The sequence below is a fragment of the Branchiostoma lanceolatum genome, chromosome 18 (genome assembly GCF_035083965.1).
Source record: "Branchiostoma lanceolatum isolate klBraLanc5 chromosome 18, klBraLanc5.hap2, whole genome shotgun sequence".
In the NCBI taxonomy this organism is placed as follows: Eukaryota; Metazoa; Chordata; class Leptocardii; order Amphioxiformes; family Branchiostomatidae; genus Branchiostoma; species Branchiostoma lanceolatum.
This window is the reverse complement of record NC_089739.1, coordinates 12,072,046-12,081,015: the sequence shown is the minus strand read 5'-3', so window position 1 is coordinate 12,081,015 and position 8,970 is coordinate 12,072,046.

Sequence of the window (8,970 nt, the reverse complement as noted above, 5' to 3'; positions counted from 1 at the left end):
TTAATCTTTCAAGCGTGGCCTCGGGTTATGTACTATTAAGACTTCACAGATCTCAGCATGTCTTGTCACTTTCGTTACCAGGCAACTCCATCAAATCACACAGAATGACATCATATTATGGTTTTACTTTTTCTGAGAACCGTCATTTTCGGACAGCCACTTTACAAAAGGCCTCTGGCAACGACTGTTTCTGACGGGCGTGAGAAACTGCCAGCTAGGGGAACTATTGTTGTGGAAGCTAATTCAAACGACAAAACATGCAAGCGAATGGCTTCTTCCTAATACTGAAAAGGGAAACACAATTTCAGTATCTACTAATGCTGCATATACTAGGAGAATGTATCTTTGTAACTTCTTTTATTTTTCTGAAATATCTTCGAGGCACGCGCGGTGTATCTTGTACTAGTAGCTTGTCTTTTTGTATAGAATTTGTCGATCTATCTTTCAAAGTGATGTTTTCCCTATATCTTACATACACGTGTTAGATGAACGTCCTGCGTCTATGGTCTGACAGCTCTCAGGTCGTTCCAGGGTGGGCTCTTTTGTGCTCCCGTCTGTCTTGCCCGGGTAGGCTTTGTGGTGTCCATGTTACAAAAGTGGTGGATATCCAAACTACATGGACGGCGGTGTGTCACAATTATCATGGTCACGAGGGAGAGCATTTTATCTTGTCAAACCCAAAGATTCGAAGATGGACTTGGTCGTGGATTCAACATTCCATTAGATTATTTGAACCACGGAATACACATGAGGTTGTTTGGTCAATGAAAACCATTTGTAAGAACACCGAATGACAAAAAATGAAAGACATCGTGATGATTTTACAACCTGCTATTGAAGATCAATGAAGACAAAAACTACCGCGCCATCTGTCAGATGATCCGGGTATACATGTGCATCCTTATATAACTCTGTTGTGAGGAAAGTATGAAAGTATATGTGATACAACCTTTTTACTAGGGGAAATGTAATTGTCAATGGTATTGCGACTGCAAATCGTTTTGAAGTTATCAGAATTACATGTAACGTTATAAGTGTTGTCAGGACTCAGTTAGGACACAGTGGCAATGAAATATTGCCTCTTAATTAATCTGGACCCTCTCTGGCTAGCATACTACGATTTTCGCGCCCGGCGTGGATCTGCTTGGAGATTACCTCTTAATATGCTCCTGGGGATCCAAAGATAGGAGAGGCTGTAAACAAAGAACAATAGCACAGACTTTTACAGCAAGACCTAAAGACGCGTATCTGCTCGCCTCACTCTGTCACTAATGATATGAACTCCCAGTCTCCATAAAACAAGTCTATTAGAGATTATTGCATGGCGTTTATAGCTTTTCTAACGCCTGGAAATATGATAGATTGACTCAATATACTACATGTGCATAGACTAGCTGGGATATGGACTCCGAACATACTAAAACAACAGGAATCGGCATTCCAAGTGTTTTATGGCTTTATGTACAGTGTGAAACACTAACATATACGCCAAATGTTTTATAATCATACTTCCGAGGCAAAACGTTATTTCTTTCCCTACAGCTTGCTTTATCGGATAAATGACCACACAGAATGTTGTGCGCTTGTCTAGACTAGACCAAGGAGGTTTAACTAGACCGCCTGTCTCCACCGCAGATGTTTTCGTGGCTATCTATGAACACCACAGTTGTAAGAGATAGCCGCACGAAGTCTTAATGGTCCAGAAACGCGACGATTCCAACACTTTGATGCTCCTTGCCCCTCTCTGACCCGGCAGTGAAAGACAACAAATTGAAACTTCGGCGAATTGTCCAGCCCGGTTAAACAAAAGTCTATTTTGATACCAGCAATCATTTGTCTCTTGATAATGATAATAGCCACTGACATGTCATTTGTTATTGTGCTGTTTTTGAATTTGTCCTCCTCAGGAGGTCAGTATCTTTTGGCAAGGTTTCTTTAGTTGAAGCTACCCATCGATCCTGAGCGCGTGTGTCTCGTCAGTTATCTTATCTCAGACCCAATTTGTCTGTCAGGACTGTTCATAAGAACTCAGTAACAAGAATCGTTAGTTGATACGTATCAAAATATAGAAAAATGCCACAAGCAGCCATACAGGTACGCCCAGAAACATATAACTTCATCTATGTCTTTCCCTAACAATACATGATATGATAATGACATATTCAAAGCATTGTTGACACCTTCCAAAATGGTTAGCGTCGTTTTATAACGTGTGAGACTTGTGCTGAGATCCCTTTCATATCGTATTGTTTGAGTACATTGCAACCTCACAAAAGCACAGGTTCCAAAACGTAACGTTAGCCTTCAAGACGATGGTGGTTTGTATGGCAGTGTCTTATCAATGTGGGCTAAATTCGATATCCTCAAGAGAGCCATACCAATCCAGTTATGAACAGGCTAGACTCAATAAACTTACAGATGATTTGAGTTTACGACACTGCGAACATGAAATGTGTTTTATAGACCTCAAATTACTTATTTTACTTTAAACCGTTTCTCACTATAGCCGAAGCTTTCTAGGACTATACTTGAGTAAAAACCGACGATTCCTCGCAAAGAAATAAGATGTGCCTTTCTATTCGTCCAACGTCATCATCAAACGATATCTGGGTTGTGAACAATCATTGTACGATGTCATTCAACATTTTGCGGTCCTGCATGGCATTGTACAGGTCCTTGCAGTCTTTGCAGAGACACTGCTTTGTCAATTTTTAGGTGTAAATCTAGACGGTCCTTTCGTCTTTAATGAAGCCCATCCTCCTACACTGAACGTACGAAATTTCATTATGATCCCTTTTCACATTGTCATTTAGATGTTTTATGGAAAGAGGTTAGAGATGTGGGTCCTAATCTTTCAAGCGTGATCTCGAGTTATGTTCTATTAAGACTTCACGGATCCTAACCTCAGCAGGCCGTGTCACCTGCGTCACCAGGCAACTCCATCAAACCACACAGAATGACATCTTCCTTTGGTTTAATTTCCTCGAGGACCGTCCTATTCGGACAGCCAGTCAGCAACTACTGCTTTAAATGACGGTAGCCGAAGGCCTGAGAACGCACCAAGGAGGAAACGATTGCTGTGGAACCTAATCTAGACGACAAAACATACAGGCGAATGGTTGCTTCCAAATACTGAAAATGGAAATACAATTTCAGTATCTACGCATGTTACTAGGAGTAGAAGAGCGTGTCTTTGTAACTTAAATTTTCTGAAATATCTTTGAGGCACGCGCAATACATTTTGTGCTAGTTGGTTAATCTTGGTCGCCATTTTTAGCAGGGTTTGTCGATATCTATCCTTCATTGTGATGTTTTCCCCATGTTCTATAGGCACGCGCTAGATGAACGTCTCCCGTCTATGGTCTGACAGTTCTCAGGTCGCTCCAGGGTGGGCTCTTTTGTCCTCCCGTCTGTCTTGTCCGGACTAGCTTTTGTGATGTCCATGTTCACAAAGTGGTGGACATCCAAACTACAGGGCAGGCGGTGGGTCACAATTATCATGGTCACGAGAGAGAACATTTTGTCTTGTCAAGTCAAAGATAGACTTAGTCGCGGGTTCAACATTTCAACATTAGGTTTCTTTGAAATGCGGGAAACACTTCAGGTTATTTGTTCAATGAAAACATTTGCAAGGACACCGAAGGACAAAAAAAAAAGACGCGTCGTAATGATTTTACAACCTGCCATTGAAGTCGCAAAACTACCGTGCCATCTGTCACAAGATCCGGGAAATACATCTTTAGATAACTCTGTTGTGAGGAAAGTATGAAAGTATATGTGATACACCTTGCTGGAGAAAATGTGATGGTCATGGTATTGTGAGTGCAAATCGTTTTGATCTTATCAGAATTACACGTAACGTTATAAGTGTTGTCAGGAATCATCTAGGAGACAGTGGTAACGGAATGTTGCCTCTCGATGACCCTTAAGATGCTCATGGGGATCCAAAGACATGGAAGAGGTTGTAAACAAAGAACAATAGCACAGACTTTTACAGTAAGACCTAAAGGCGCGTATCTGCTCGCCTCACTAATGATATGAACTCCCAGTCTCCATAAAACAAGTCTGTTATAGATGATTGCATGGCCTTTTACAGCTTTTCTAGCGCCTGGAAATATGTTAGATTGACTCAATCTACTGCATGTATATGGACTAGCTGGGATATGGACTCCGAATATACTAAAACAACGGGAAATCCCACGTGAGTTTCATGGCTTTACGTACATCGTGAAACACAAACATTCAGGTACATTTATTTAGCCAAGTTTTATAATCATGAAGGTAGAATTCCGAGGCAAAACGTTATTTCTTTCAATACAGCTTGCTTATCGGAAAAATGACCACACAGAATGTTGTGCGCTTTTCTAGACTAGACTGCCTGTCTCCACCACAGATGTTTTCATGTCTTTCATGGCTATCTGTGAACACCACAGTTGTAAGAGATAGCCGCACGAAGTCTTAATGGTCCAGAAAGGCGACGATTCCAACACTTTGATGCTCCTTGCCCCTTTCTGACCCGGCAGTGAAAGACAACAAATTGAAACCTGTTCAGCGGTTAGACAAAAGTCACTTCTAATACCGAGAGATCCCTTTGTATCTTGATAATGATGATAGCCACTGACATGTCATTTGTTATTGTCCTGTTATTGAATTTGTCCTCCTCAGGAGGTCAGTATCTTTTGTCAAAGTTTCTTTAGTTGAAACTACCCATCGATCCTGAGCGCGTGTGTCTCGTCAGTTATCTTATCTCAGACACAGTTTGTCTGCCAGGACTGTTCATGAGAACTCAGTAACAAGAATTGTTACTGTAGTTGATACATATCATATCAAAAATACCACTAGTAGCCAAGCAGTTACGCCTAAGAACTTCCAATGAATGCCATTTCACTAACAATAAATACTACAATAACAACTTGACACATTAAGCTTCTAGAATCGTTATCTTCGTTTTATAACGTGCGAGACTTGGTTTGAGACTCCTTTCAGCTGCAGTGTATTGTATGAGTACATTGACTTATGTCTTATCAATGTGGGCTAAACTTGATATCCTCAAGAGAGTCATACCAATCCGCTTATAAACAGGCTAGACTCAATAAACTTACAGATGATTTGCGTTTACGACACTTCTCACACAAGATGTGTTTTATAGACCCAAGTGACTTTATGTACTTCAAAGCCTGTCATACTTGAGACGAATCTTTCTGGGTGCACTATACTTGAGTAAAAACCGCTGATTCCTCTCAAAGAAAAATAACATGTCCCTAGCTTTTTATTCGACCAACGTCATCATCAAACGATATCTGGGTTGTGAACAATCATTGTACGATGTCATTCAACATTTTGCGGTCCTGCATGGCATTGTACAGGTTCACGCAGTCTTTGTAGAGACACTGCTTTGTAAAATTTGTATAGGTGTAAATCTAGACAGTCCTTTCATCTTTAATGAAGCTCATCCTCCTACACTGAATGTACGAAATTTCATAATCCCTTTCCACATTGTCATTTAGATGTTTTATTGATAGAGTTGAAAGGATGTGGGTCTTTAATCTTTGAAGCGTGATCTCGTGTTATGTACTATTAAAACTTCACGGATCTTATAACCAGCATGTCTTGTCACTTTCGTTACCAGGCAACTCCATCAAACCGCACAGAATTACATTTTCGACTGGTATACTTTCTCTTAGGATCGTCCTTTTTGGACAGCCACTTTACAAAAGGCCTATGACAACGACTGTTTCTGACGGGCCTGAGGAAGTGCCAGCTGAGGAATCTATCGTTGTGGAATCTAATTTAAACGACAAAACATACAAGCGAATGAACGCTTCCTTGTACTGAAAAGGGCACAATTTCAGTATCTACTACTATAATGTTGCATATACAACTAGGAGTAGGGAATGCATCTTTGTATTTTTCTGAAATATCTTCGAGGCACGCACCTATGTTTTGTACTAGTAGGTTGTCTGTCTGGATAGAGGTTGTCGATCTATCTTTCAAAGTGATGTTTTCCCTATATCTTACATACACGTGTTAGACGAACGTCCTGCGTCTATGGTCTGACAGCTCTCAGGTCGCTCCAGGGTGGGCTCTTTTGTCCTCCCGTCTGTCTTGTCCTGATAAGCTTTTGTGATGTCCATGTTTACAAAGTGGTGGACATCCAAACTACAGGGCAGGCGGTGGGTCACAATTATCATGGTCAAAAGGCAAGATATATCACTGTAACATCTAGATCCATAAACAGAATATATGAAGTACCTGATAAATCTAAGAAATGCAGAGCTGAGCTTGGTATCAGTATTTTTTTCGATTTGGTCATAATAGAGTGGGAACATTTTTACGCTCGCTGTAGGGCATCATAGTAATGGTTTTACAGCCTCTCGTTGAAGAGGAGAAATTGCCTTGCCATCTGCCAAGAGTGGCCACCTACTAGTGATATTTACGGAATTCGACCAAATAAACTACTGTATGAAACCACTTTATGGCACTTCCAACGCCTGGGAATATGTTAGATAGACTCAAAAAGTTATATGGACTTGGGCAGCAAGTTTGACAAGTGTTGGAAGTTACAGTTTATCACGTTACTTTACTGTCTTTAGATTAATGTAAATGTTCAGATTTGTGTTAGTATCACTGACCACTACAACATATCATTCATGTCAGCAAGACTTTAATATGTACTGTATATACTACAGAGTACAGACCTCAGTGCTTGTCACTGGTGTTATGCGACACTGTCCACAAGTTTCCTTACTTTCAAATTTCATAGAACGATTGGCAAGTGCCTTTCTTTGAATATCAGGCATTGAAAACATCTTCAAAGACTTGACCGGACACAACCGAGAGGGCCTTTGCCACCTTCTCAGCTCATTAGTTTTTACAGTGAAGCCGTTTCTGCCAAAAGTAGTTTCGGGAATGAGTTTATAGGTCCTCATGTCGATTATGCCCATCTGTCAGTCTTTTATGCAGTCCTGGGACTCCAGAACTGTTGTAGTCCGTTTCTAAAAGGCTTGGTTTGACGCGGTAATGTAGAATGCTGGTAACTACATATAGAAGACCCCATCGTGCAAGCAATGTTTAGCTGCGAGTGTGTTCTATATACAGCATTCGACGACAGTGTTCTGCTGGGCAATATATGAATTTTAATGATTCTCTTTGTTCTGGCAATAGTCGTTAGCCATATGAACTCCCCTGACCACAATCACCCGCTGGACTATGTAGTTTTACAGCTTTTCCGTCGCCTGGAAATCTGTCAGATGGGCCCGTCGTGTTATATGGACTAGTTTTATAAACTGTTACAGCTCACCACCGTACCAGTCGATGGTTTGCTAGGTACAGGAAAACCAGTTGTCTCCAGAGCTAGAGACAGTTTCCATCGAGCCTCTATTCTCCAAGCAGAGGTTCGGCTCATGCTGGTTTTTGACGTGTTTATTTTAGGCGGTTTTGCTGGGCTTTATATTTTATCCCATTAGTTATGTCGCTAAGCCAGCAGAAGCCGAACATCTGCTTGGAGAGTACTAGCCTCCATCAAGCCTTCCTAAGGGCCCGGGGTTATAGAAATTGGTTGACTATTGGCCAGGAAAGTGAGGGTGGCATTCCCCTCGCAAATGAAACCCTGTGGTGGCCTGACTCTCAGTTGTAAATTATTCTCTCTATAGCCAGCTTATTATTCTCTCTATAGCTATAGCGAAAGTACGTTGACTGATTATAGCCAGCTTAGTTAGTCTGGTAGAGAGTTTCTAACGGTCTTTGAATGGAACGTTTCAGGATTGGAGGTCCCATACAGTCTGTGTGTCCTGGAAAGACCGCAAAGATGTTGAACCATCATTAACGCTACTGATAAATCACATTGAAGATGCAAGATTGGTAAGAAGTGGTTCATGTACTTAGTACGTTTGGGATGAATATATTAATTCCCAAGAATATATGCTGAAAGGCAAAATCGTAACGCTTTTGCTACAATCGGCCTTTCTAAAAGAAAACGGGGAGCTAGCAAAACGTTACGATTTTGTCTTCCAACATCTGCTTGGAGATGAAAACGTATGTGGTAGTACATGTATATATAATAGCATGTATAGGCGTTATAAGAACGGAGATTTCAACCAAGAGTAATCATCTTTGCCTTAACTTGGGTCTTTTCCGTCTTTGATGTTATCATGCGTCGATTTTACTTTCAGTTGCAAAATGCCCTTTAGAGCGAGCGGCCTCTGGTGTGAATGGCAGGAATTACAGCCCAAGTATGTTGCCAACTTGTACTTGCAGAATTCAACCTGAATCACATTAGAGTTTGCAATATTTCTATTTCGTCAACGGCAACATTTTTGTGTTATGATGTTCTAGATCCCCCCATTGATTCTTGAACTCTTTTGTCCCGAAGCCGACTGAAGACATCGCGACTGAAAAGACTCAGCGGGAGGGTAGCCGGTATGAAAGGACGCGAAGACGCCGTTTACAAAAGGTTTTCACTTTCTTTTTCAGCGCCTGAGCAACGAGCCAGGGCAACCTAGGGTGTTTTTATATTTGAAAGAGTTTTAGATTCAGAGCTAGCCAGCTACGAAAGAATTTCTTGACTTGAATTCCCTTCTAAAGTCTTGGAAAGCTCAACGTAAAAGCGTCAAAATGCATAAGATTGCAGCGGCACCTAGCGTCAACGTGGAGAAACTGCACGCTTAAAGGATGCGATCGGGGAAACCACCTGTTTGAATTGGCGCAAAGTAAACTTTTTCAAGGACTGTTTCCAGACTAAATGAAAATGTAGCAACAAAAATCGACACGGTAAAAGTATGATATGGCCTAGCGCCTGGGATCGTAGCCTGAAACCCAGCCGTATTAGCGTTAACTTTGCGCTCTCGCCGAGCCTTTCTCGGCCGTCACTTGGCAGCCAGCGACACGGCTGGATTCAGACTATCTGAATTGATTACAATACGCCAAACCACGAAACCAAAATAAACTTCATTACTGTAAACGCATTTAAGT